Here is a 12,337-nt window from a genome sequence, read left to right as displayed (position 1 = left end):
GGTAAAAGAATTTCTGTTCAGAAACTTTTGAGGGAGAAATAAAAGAGAAAAATCTAAAATATAAAGTATTCAGTAAATATCAGTTTGGTGGACTTCTTTTTTCAATTATTCAGTTATCTATTTAGTTATATAATCACATAGGTGAAATAGAATTCAGTTTCCTTTTGGAAAAAATGGAGACATTCATCTTTCTACTATTATGAGAGGAAGGATTCATTCAAGTCACCCTTTCTCTATACCTCTGTCCCTGCTACCCATTATTGAAGAGAGCGTTATTTGGGTGGTTCATATCAAAGGGGATAGGTAACAGTTCACCTAGAAACAATATGATTTTGCATCATAGTAACCCTGATTGACTTTCTACAGTGATCCAAACAACCAGATAATGATTAGTCTGCCATGCAGTGAATGTTCTCTTCTGGTCTTCCTCTTACATTACTTGCCACTTCACAATTTTTGCTAAATGGTTCTTATCATCGATATGTGGTATTTCTCAAAATTTTTAAGCATCTTTTTTCTTTTGTTCAACATTTTCTGTGGATGATCTCACCCTCTCCTGTGGTGTCAAATATCACCCATGAACTGTTAATTACCAAACTTCTGTAGTGAGCCACTTGCCTCTAGATCATTCCACCTAGTTACAGAAATCAGTTGAATGTGAGCTATAGGGGTTTATCTATATTGTTTACCACTATGCCCAGTGTTTATCACAATGCCAAGTGCTATGGACTGAATGTTTGTGTTCCCACAGAATTTATATGTTGAAACTTAACTGCCAGTGTGCAGATATTTGGGAGTTAAGCCTTTAGGAGGTGATAAGGTCATGAGGGTGGAGTTCTCCTAAATAGGACTACTGCTTTTATAAAGGAGGCCCCGGAGAGCTCATTTTCCTCTTCTGCCATGTGAAGACATGCAAAAAGACAGCCATATGAGAATTAGGAAGAGAGTCCTCACCAGACATTAAATCTGCCTACGCTTTGATTTTGCACTGCCCAGCCTCCAGAACTGTTAAATAAATTGCTGTTGCTTATAAGCCTCCCAGTCTATGATATTATAACAGCCCAAACTGAAAAAGACAGAAAATGGGTGCCAAGAGTGAGGTGCTGGTATAAAAAGTACCTAAACATGTGGAAGCCATGTTAGGACTTGGTAGTGGGTTGAGGCTAAAAGATTTTGAGGTGCATGCTAGAAAAAGCTTATGTGGCCATGAGCAGACTGTTGAAGGCAATTCTGGTGAGGCCTCAGGAAGAAAACAGAAGAGATATGGAGAAAGCCTGAGTTTTCTAAGTGGATACCTAAGTAATCCTGAATAGACTGTTGGTATCATGATGAAATCAGACAGAAATGAGGAACATGTTCTTGAACATGCAGGAAAAGCCATCCTTGTTATAAAGTGGGAAAGAGTTTTATAACAAAACTTTAAGAGTGCTAAAATTGGATATTTGGCTGAGGAAATATCTAAGCAAAGTGCAGAAAGAAAAGTCTGATTTCTCTTGACTGATTATAGTAATATTTAGGAAGAGAGAAATCATTTAAAGGTGGAATTGTAAATCAAAAGGGAAGAAGGACTTAAAGAATTGGAAAATTATCAGCCTGTCAATACTGAAAAGAATGAGAAACTGCTCGGGAGACAATGCTAAGGGTGTGGTCAAGTGACTGTGTAATAAGGAGATTAGTAAGGATGGACCATCTCAACAGAAACCAGGTGCTATTCATTAAGAAAATAGAGACACTGGTCAGCTATTTGTATAGAAGCTAGGAGCTATTATTGTTCACCGCAATAGAAAAATGACCCCCTCTCCCCTCTCCCAAGGTGATTCAGGTATCATCAGGGTTGCCACTTCCATCACAGGCTCAGAGAGCAAGAGTTCCAGGGTCCCAGGGACAAGGCAGTTTCAAGAGAGGGCACTAGAGCCTGTGGGACCTCAGGGCTCACTGCTGGTGCTGGTGTTGCCTCACAGTGCAGGCTCCACTTCACACACTCCAGTGCCATGGTCCTAAGGTACCCCAAGTGTGGCTCCAGAGGGTCCTGGTCTGGAGTGCATGACAGCCATCAGAGCCATGATGAATGGCTACCTCCACTTAGATTTTAAAGGATACCAGGAAAGCCACAGGCATAGGATGCCTATGGAGTTGGGAATCAGGAAGCTAATGGCCATGGGTGCAGGATCACTGCAGAGAGCCCTACTGAGGCTTCTGCCAACCTCAAAAAGCCCTCACTATGGAAATTCCCAGTGGAGCCATTGGGGTGGTACCCCCAAAAGCCATGAGGACAGACACACCCACAGCTTTGTGAGCCTAACTCTTGCCCAGCAAAGCTGAGGGGATTGGACTGCCACCCCAGTGGGTTCAAGATGTGGGATCCCTGCCCCAATGTGCCTGGAAGACAGGACCTCTGTCCCAGTGGGCCTGGAGGCTAGAACATGGAGTTTAAGATTATTCACCAGCCTTTAGATTTAACATTGATTGCTCTGTTGGAGTTTGGAGTTACTTGGAACCTATTACCCCTTTCTTCTTTTTATATTTCTCTTTTGGTATGGCAATATCTATCATAGGCCTCTCATACCATTATATTTTGGAAACATATAACTTGTTTGATCTCACAGGTTCATAGCTGGAGAAAAATTTGCCTCATGATGACTCATACCTTGAGTTTCACCCATTTGATTTAGATGATAATTACATAAGACTTTGAACTTTAGACCTTTAAGTTGATGCTGGAATTAATTAAGATTTATGGGGTTATTGGGATGAAATGAATATATTTTACATTTGAGAAGACATAAATGTTGGGGGCCCAAGGTTGAAATCTTATGGAGTAAATGTTTGTATCTTACCCCAATTTATATGTTGAAACCTAACACCCGAGGTAATGATATTTTGTTGGGCTACCGGGGATTGATTAGGTCATAAGACTGGATTCCTCATGAATGGGATTAATGCTTTTGTGAAAGAAGCCATAGAAAGCTCTTCTACCTGTTCTGCCATTGTGAGGACACAGCAAAAAGATGGCCATCTGTGAACCAGGAAGTGGGCCCTCACTAAACACTAAATTTGCCAGTGCCTTCATCTTGGATTTTTCAGCCTCCAGAACTGTGAGATAAATACATTTATGTTATTTAAACTACTCAGATTTTGGTATTTTGTTATAGTAGCCTGATGGATTACAATATCAGGCACAAGTAGGGCTTCAGTAAGGATTGTTTAAATAAATTAAATAAAATAGTATTCAACATATGCCACTTTCTTTCCTCCAGCCTGCTCCTGGTTCTTAGTTAACTTGTTAACCTTGATTTACAAGTTGCCTAACTCAGAATCCTCAGGAACATATTCAGTTTTTTCTCTCCTCCACTTTCTGCATTCAATCCAATCAATATTACCTCTTTAAAACATGTCAAAATGGTCCACATTATGCTTTTGTTCAGGATGCTATAAACCTACATTACTATGTTAACTCCTACCTGATCTTCCTACTGTGTCTTCTTACTATGTCTAGTTGACAATATGCTTACAGTCAACTAGAGTAATTTTTCTAAAAACAAAAGACAATGCTGAATATCACTCCCATTCTTAAAGCTCTTTAAAAGCTGTATTTGCTCCAGAAAAAAAAGCTTCTCTTCATTGTGCACACACTGCCTTGAGAACTTTTCCAGCCTCATTTTTCAACACTCCTTGATTCCCATTCTGTGGTTCAATCATGGTACATGGCTTCCTGTACTGAGCTTAGTATGATCTTCGCTACATTAAATATACTTAGCCCTTTTCTCAGGAGGTTCTTCCTGCCAACTCCTTGCCTAACTCTTGGCCCTTGATCTGAGCTTGGACACTGTCTTCTTTAGGAAACTTATCTTAATTTCACTTAGTCAAGACAAGCATAGATGTTGCCCCCTTCTGCAGAATCCAGAACAAACACTTATGTCATTTAGCATTTACCCTGCGTTTCAGGTGCTTCTCTCCCCAGGAGACACTATAAGTATATTGCATACTGGGACTGTGTTTTATTCATTGATATATTCCCAGTGCCTTGGATGGTATCTACAGAGTAATCAACACTTAATAAATATTTGTCGAATAAGTGTTATGTAGACATAGTGCAAAGTAGCCTTTGGTCAAAGCAATGATTACAGTATTAGCAAATCTGTGCTACTTTTAAAATTCAGAACAGTTCACTTTGATTTATCTTGAACTGTTATGCAAGCTGTAACTAAAAACAACTGTGGTTGACACCGACTATAAAAATACCACTGGACAGACTGTGTTTTTAAAAACCAATATTGCAGTTCAAATCATTTGTAGAGGTGTCCATATTAAATGCTCTCTACCTACATTCACTAAGTATTGAAAGCTTTGTTTACATTTTTCCTACAGATTTCTCCTCCAGCTGCTTCCATTATAGACTCCCTTACGTTGTCCACACTGCTGCTAAGTGCAAACAAATTAAACTGTGTCATAGAATCCGTCTGATTCCAGGAGTAAGCAGTCATCCTATGAATCATCCATTGAATCATTCAGCATACCCAGCTATTAATCTAACGTGGCATTTAAAGGTTGAGGCTGGTTTGACCTATGGAGTGATGCCTAAACTTTCTACACTTTAGAATGTTAAAATTTGGAGGTATTAGTGTAAGATAGTGCATGCCCCATCATTGTTTCTTCCTAAACCTGTATGGAATAGATTCTAACTTCCCGATACTTCTTAACATGTGAAATTAGTTACTGTATCAGCTAGAATCAATTTTATTTTCAGATTCATTGTTTTTCTCTTAGTCCAAGATATTATAGTGGACCAGACCCCAAGTATGTAGTTATCAAATGTGTAAATTATTGAATATTTAAAATTCTTATACTTCAAAGATTGGTTATTAATCTTTATAAGTGTATCCATCATCACATTTTATGTATTTCTTTTCCCATCAAAAATGCCAACAACAGACTTGTTTTTACAGTACTCCCAGAAAAGCATCATGACTAACAACATGGATGAGACCAGAAATGAGAAAGCTTGGTATTATTAACTGAAAGTGTGTTTCTCCAAGATCCAAATATTGAAGCCCTAAACTGCAATGTGACCTTATTTGGAGACAGGGCTTTTAAAAAGATAACTGAGGTTAAATAAGGTCATAATGGTAGGGTCCTAATCCAGTCTAACTGGTGTCCTTAAGAGAAAAGGAAGGGACAGGAGGGATACATGTGCACAAAGAAAAGACCATGTGAGGACACAGCAGGAAGGTGTCCATCTTCAAGCCAATGAGAGAGGCCATGGGAGAAACTAGCCCTGCTGTCACCTTGATGTTGGACTTTCAGCCTACAGAACTGTGAGAAAATACATATCTGTTGTTTAAGCCACCCAGTCTGTCATATTTTATCACAGCAGCCCCAGGAAACTAATCCTAACTTTAACAATTACAGCTCCATGCTGATAAGGGAGACGTCTAGGTCCTGAATTTCAGCCTCATTTATGAGAAGAGGGTAACTAGAAATGGCACATTCATAGGTCCATTGTCAGATAAAGTCACAAATTATGGTGCTAGTCCTTTGTGGCTTTTTAAAGTGTTATATAATTATTCTCAGTTATCTTTATCATATTGATAATTACTAAGATGAAATTGTGTATTACTTTTTCCTTAAATTCAAACACTTTTTCAGTGATACCAAATTTTACTTCATTTTAGGACACTAGTCAAAATAGAGGAAAGAGCCTGCATGTTGGAGTCTCACAAAAACAAAACCCAACTTTACCAGATACTACCTTGCTGTCTGATAGCAAGTCACTAAACTTTTCAGAGTTTCAGTTTCTTTCTCTATAAAATAGATCTTAAAACTACTATAGCCCATGGGATCATAGGACTTGATGAGACCATTTAGGCCCTGGCACATGGTTGCATCTAACAAGAATGTGTTGGTAGAAAGCATATGTGTTCAGCAATGTCTAGGTCTCTTTTTGCCAAGCACGTGGCAAGCTCTATCTAGATATTCTTGTGTTACCACTTTTATTTCTTAGAGAACAAAACAGCAGCAGCACAGCAGCTAAGAATTAATGACGACTCACCATTTGCCACACACCATAACCATAATGCTTCAACCAGATTAATCTTCACAACTCCCCTATTATTACATTCATCATACACTTAGGAAAACTGAGGCCCAAAGTAGGGTTGAGATTGAGAGTGGCCAAATATGACATGGGATATACCTTTACTAAAAAAATTCATTGTTTATTTAAAATTCAAATTTAAGTTAGCATCCTATATTTTATTCTCACGGTTGTAGCCAGAGAGATTAAGTAACTAGCTTAAAGTTACACAAGAGACAGGCTTCAAACTTGCTCACAGCCCACAAAGCCCTACATCTTATTCTTATGTTTTACTGATTACATATGATTTTAAAGAAAGACCATTTGTCTAGGAGAGAAGATATTAAGATAGCAATCAACCTAGCTGATATTTGGAATATGTTCATAGATTGGGCTGATTGTAAATAAGGTCAAAGTAAAGGCTTCAGGAAGGTCAGGGCTCTGATCAAGAACTTAGGGACCTAATTAGTCGGGAAATCGGCTTCGACATCAGGAACAGAACAAAGTTTAAAAGCAAGGTTTCTTTTTTCAGAGTTGTTAAAAATATGTCTTTTTTTCCCCCTTGCATTGGAAAACATTTCCTGAATTGGAAATAATGCTGCAGCTGAAATAGCTGCAAGCAAGTTAGAAAATGGCTATTAGGCATGCTTCTTTGTAGAAGATTATACTCTATGATTGCTTTGTAAGTAAGTTCTAGTGGATTGAAGCTGGAGCTATTCCTGTATGTGGACAGGTCATTAAGTATCTAAACTGGTTCCTCCAGCCCTTACAGTGAAACAGGAGACTTCATGCTGCAAAGTAACCTAGGGATTTGTTAATTACACCAATTAGGAGGTGTGAACAGTATTTACACCTTTCTGTTCCCCTTCCAGGAAGCAAAGAATGTAGCCGAAAAGTAGGCAGAAAATCCAGTAAAAGACATTTTGTAGGAGGAAAATATTGGATTTAATTAATTAATACAATATATTTTTTCATCACATAAGAGCTATTTATTTCTTTTTAGGAGGACCAGGGGTGGCTTGACAAATACAGTCACCTCCCTGCTGAGCATATTTACATTTAAATAAACGAAAGGAATAACAGAAGAGCTCAATAAAGCTTCAAATAAATTACAAATAAAAACAATTTGTGATCGAGATGTCCAAGCTAAAAGTGGGATTGAAAACCATCAGTAATTGATTATTTGGATAATAGAAGATCATAGGTTCTAAAAACTAGAAACACCTAAAGTAACTATTAACTTCACCAGTAAAAGTATTGAAAAGTATTGATACCAAGTAACTTAACTATAAATATGCTTAGAATTTTTGTGGCAGTCCCCAACTTTAGAGAATGTGTTCCTAGAGTCTTTTTTCCTTAGTTGTTTAGGTTTTTGGAATGTATGTTATTATAAAAACACAATGAGAAATTATGGTGACTTCCCCAGGCTAGCCCTCGAAAGCCTCCTGGATTCTTAATGTTCTTGAACTGATATACTGACCCAAGAAAACAAAACTGTTTTCTCTGTTCTGACCTTAGTTCGCAGTGGGCCCATTCGTATCTGCTCTTGTCCTCTTCATGTCCATTCTCTTGAAGAGCAGCTGCATTAATGTAGCTGTGGATTTTAGAATAAAATTCAAAATGCTTACATTAATTTAGGAGGACCCTACGATCTAGCGCCTCCTCACTCTGCAGCCTCACCTCATCCTCTCTCCTGTTTCACTTATCAGCCTTACTGACCCTGAAGTGGTTCATCATTAGCATCAGGTTCTTCCCTGCTCAGACCATTTGCACTTGTTTTTCTCTCTTTGTTTCCTATCATCCTGAGGCCAGTCCTTAATGCTCTCTATAAAACTGTAATCCCTCCATTATTTTTACACTCTAAATGATTTGTTACCCTCAGAAGTCTTATCCACTTATCTCTTATCTACTTAGCACCTAACACTAATTCATCATCTTTTTCAATTAGACTGGGAACTTTGTGTAGGCCAACCCCAGGACCCTATTACCTCTGAACTCCCAAGTCCTAATATAATCTGTGCCAAGTAGTGGGTACTAAGTAGATATTTTTTGGATGAATGAATGAATGAATGAATTTGTGTGTGTTCCCTGCTAACCAAACCAATAGCAGCTAAAGGAGGACACTGCATTCCCTTGGCCACGTGCCTTCCTTAGGAACTTGTGCCAGTGTTTTGAGGGGATTCCAAACATTGGAGAGCTTTAGACTTTCTTCAAGCGTAGAAGACATTTCTGAATGGGTCTCCATTTATGCTGGCTGACAGAAGATAGATCAGGAGTTCAGTGGTAACAGGGCTTAATTTAGTTAAAATGGAAACAGCTGAAACAATGTTCGCTGTTCAAAATTAAGTAGGGCTGGGTGCAGTGGCTCATGCCTATAGTCCCAGCACTTTGGGAGGCTGATCAGTTGACGTCAGGAGTTTGAGACCAGCCTGGACAACAAAGAGAGAACCCCCACCTCCACCTCTACAAAAATAGAATTAGCTTGGTGTAGTGGTGCCCGCCTGTAGTCCTAGCTACTCAGGAGTCTGAAGTGAGAGGATCACTTGAGCCAAGGAGTTTGATGTTACAGTGAGCTATGACTGTGCCATTGCACTACAGCCTGGGTGCCAGAGCCAGACTCTGTCTCTAAAAAAGGTAATTAATTAATTAATTTAAAATAAATTAAAAATGAACTGGGCTGGATGGAGTGTTTATATTTCAGGAGATCAGTTAGAAGTCTACTATAGAGTCCTGGTTAGGGTTGGTAGCATTTTGACTACACAGATGGCAATAGGGATTGAGAAAAGTTAACAAATTCCAGAGTTTCTTAAAAGGTTAATTCAGTAGTTCTCAAACTTTAGTAGGCTTTACAGATTGTTGGGCCCTAAAGTCAGTTTCTGCTTTAGAAAACCTAGGGTGATCCCTGAAAATCTACATTTCTAACAAGTTTCCAGATGATGCTGATGCTACTGGTTAGGAAACAATACTTTGAGAACCACTATTTTCAGCTGTGGGATTTGTGATAGATGGAATGCTGGGAATACAGAGAAAGTAGTAAAAAGAATAACTTCTAGGTTTCTATCTTGAATCACGTTTGTGTCATTTACTGGAATGGGGGCACTGAAATGTTAGAGGAGGAATTAATGAGTCTTTGGTTTATATGTTGAATTTGAGGATTCATTTAAGACCAGCAAGAACAAAATGTTGAAAAGGTTGATGTAGGTACACACCTGTAATTCATAAGAGTACTCTGAAACAGGGATACTTACTTCGTGGTTTTTAATATACTGATAGTAATTAACATTGTGAATGGAGACAAGTTTGCTGAACATGAGAGAATATAAAGGGAGAAGGGGACCTAGGGCTCTGCTTGGGAACTCCAAGATTAAGTGTTTGTATGGAGGAGAATTAATTTTTAGAAGGAACTAGAAAAGAGTATTGAGAAAGTATAAGGAAGTAAGAACTGAGTCTGGATCCCAGAATCCAAGGTTATAGAGCATTTCAAAAAGTAGAGCAGAACTATAGTGCCGAGATGTCAACAGAGATATGATCTGAAATATGTCTAATTGAATTGAGTGCTCAGGCAATCATTAGGGACCATAGCCAAGGCTGTTGTGTTGTAGTGATTGAAGTGGAAGTTAGATGGAGTGGACTAAGGAACAAATGAAAGTTTGTGGAGGTATGACTTGAGAGAACAGGAATAAACAATCATTTCCCTCTAAATTCTCCTTTACAGAAGAAAAACATATTTTAAGAACTTTTCTCTTATTTTTAAATAGATAAAACATTCATGCACATGATTCAAAAGGCAAAGTGACCTAAAAATATATTCATTGAGAAGTTTTAATCTTTCTTTATTCACTCAGTTTTTGACTCACTCCTCCCAACTCCTGAAGGTAATCTCTTTTATTAGTTCCCTGCATATTTTTCGAGTTTCAGTAGAAGTAATTTTTGAAGGCAAGAGGTAACATCTCTCTCATGCAAGTGCCCTCTGTATACATTTTTAAATGCACTGTAATACATGTGCCCATGTTTTCATGTGTATACATATGATCTTCAATATCTAAGTGATAGCTGACAGCGTCACAGCAAAGAGCAGGTTCCACTCAATTGGTGCTTGGATTTTTATCACACCTCACTTTTATTTTCATTTTCCTACATACCTATCCCCCTTACACACATGAAGAGTCCTTGTTCCCAATCATACTTGGCAAACTCCCTCAGTAACTTTGTCCGTTTTCTCATTTTAGGGTAAGCTCAATGCCAAAATGACAACTATTCTCTTTTTGTGAATGCCTGGGGCAATTTATCCTGAGATCTTACATGAGAAATCCATCTTTCTTCTGATCATCTGTGGTTTGCCTTTGGCTCCACAGTCAGTTGTATCCAGGACCTCAAATGCCATGAGGCCACTCTCTGTGTCTCTCTCTCTGTTTCTGTCTGTCCATGTCTCTCTCCATGATCACATGAAAGAGAATAAGGTCCCTGGCAGCTGGGGGCTGAAATATTCACTGAATCATGACCAAAGAGGAAACAAAAAAGATAACTTCTCTTCTTCACTATAAATGCATGCTGAAAAAGGCTTGTGATTGGGTAGACTTGGGTCATGGACTTTTCCTGCACCAATTGCTGTAACTGGGAGCTTGGGCTACCCCAACTCACCTAGCTGGCATAATCTTTCCAACTCCGTGAGTTGGAAAGTGTGGATTTGTAAGCCTTTCCAGAAACGAAGTTTAGAGTGGAATAGATATTTTTCAAAGGAAGAGGGTTACTGTTACCGTTACCCAAATGGAGAAATGAATTCAGGGGAAAAAAAATACTAGCAGATGTCCACCTTAAACTTGTTAGCTTTTATTTCTCACAGCACCCTGTGGTAAGTGATAGCACTCACAAGAATTTGTGGTTTTATATTTATTTCAGAGTTTGTTTAATATGTGAATTCCATATCCAGCCCTACAAGGATAGAAATTATATTTTCTTTGTTCTCATTTGTGACTCCAGGGCCTGCCAGAGTGACCAACAAACAGTAGGCCCTTAATCATACACATCGGATGAATGAATGAATACAACTCTCACTAATACTTTTCTTATAGATGATTTCCCTGTCCTGCTGTGGTATCTTTCCTTTTTACCTAGTTTTGTGGTACTTTTGATTCACCTAAATTTATTTGTGGTTATTACTTGGCATTTACTAAGAGTCTGACAGTCTTCTTCACAGGTCTTCAGAGGACCTAGGGCAGGGATTGACAAAGTTTTTCTGCAAGGGCAAGATATTAAATATTTTAGGCTTTGCAAGCCATGTGGTCTCAGGCTCAACTATTCAATGAAGTTGTAGCACCAAAGCAGCCATAGACAATATGTAAATGAATGAGCACAGCTGTGTTCCAAGAATATTTATTTATTATAAGGTTGGATTTGGCCTGAGGTCTATCGTTTGCTGACCCCTGAACATCAACCAATTGTTCTGTTGCTTTTCTCCTAGAACAATTCCGAATTCAGCAGTGCATATTCAGCTTAGGCATCTAATATCATGAATCTTGTTTTAGTGATGCCATTATTTTCTTCTCATAATCCTTAACAGATTGGTTTCTGATCCTTTCATTAAGTTTCGTAAAATGAGAAGTGCTATTATGTAAGATGTTCAACCAGGAGTAAAAAAGAACCAAGCATTAGTGTTTTTGACCAGTAGATGAATAAAATAGTGTCTCTAATCTTCAGTTATATTTTCAACTAAATCATTACATTTGTACTAAATAAGAATGGTTAGCATACATTTTAAAGAATGCAGGGTATTGTGACATAAAGTTCATCATAACTCATTTTATTTAGAAAATCAAGTTTTACATATTTTGGCATTCAAGGCTTGTTCAAGAATGCCTTAATACCTTAGGGTACAGGTTGAATTTGACTGGGGCAGGGAAAACAAAACACTAGGACTTAACAAGAAGGAAAAGGAATAAATTAATCTTTCAGGCATTGTGCTCTAATATACCATCAGAACAGTTCAAATGCTACGAATGCTAGCAATAATATAGTTTCTGAGGGAGCTCATCTTACAAGGCCATTGGTCACTTTTATTATAGAAATTTGAATCATAATATTAATATGAAGAGTTTCCACCTCTGAATATTTCACACCCTGGGGTTGTTTGTTCCAACCTGATGTAGAAAAACAGATGCCTGTGGTACATGATCATAACTGTGGAGAGCTCTAATCATAGTTATTAAAATAGATTGATGTATGAGTAAATACCTGGAGCCATCCTAGGGTATCCTTACTAACTTC

The sequence above is a fragment of the Pongo abelii genome, chromosome 4, assembly GCF_028885655.2.
Source record: "Pongo abelii isolate AG06213 chromosome 4, NHGRI_mPonAbe1-v2.0_pri, whole genome shotgun sequence".
NCBI lineage: Eukaryota > Metazoa > Chordata > Mammalia > Primates > Hominidae > Pongo > Pongo abelii.
The sequence above is the reverse complement of the archived record's forward strand: the minus strand, read 5'-3'. Positions refer to the sequence as shown.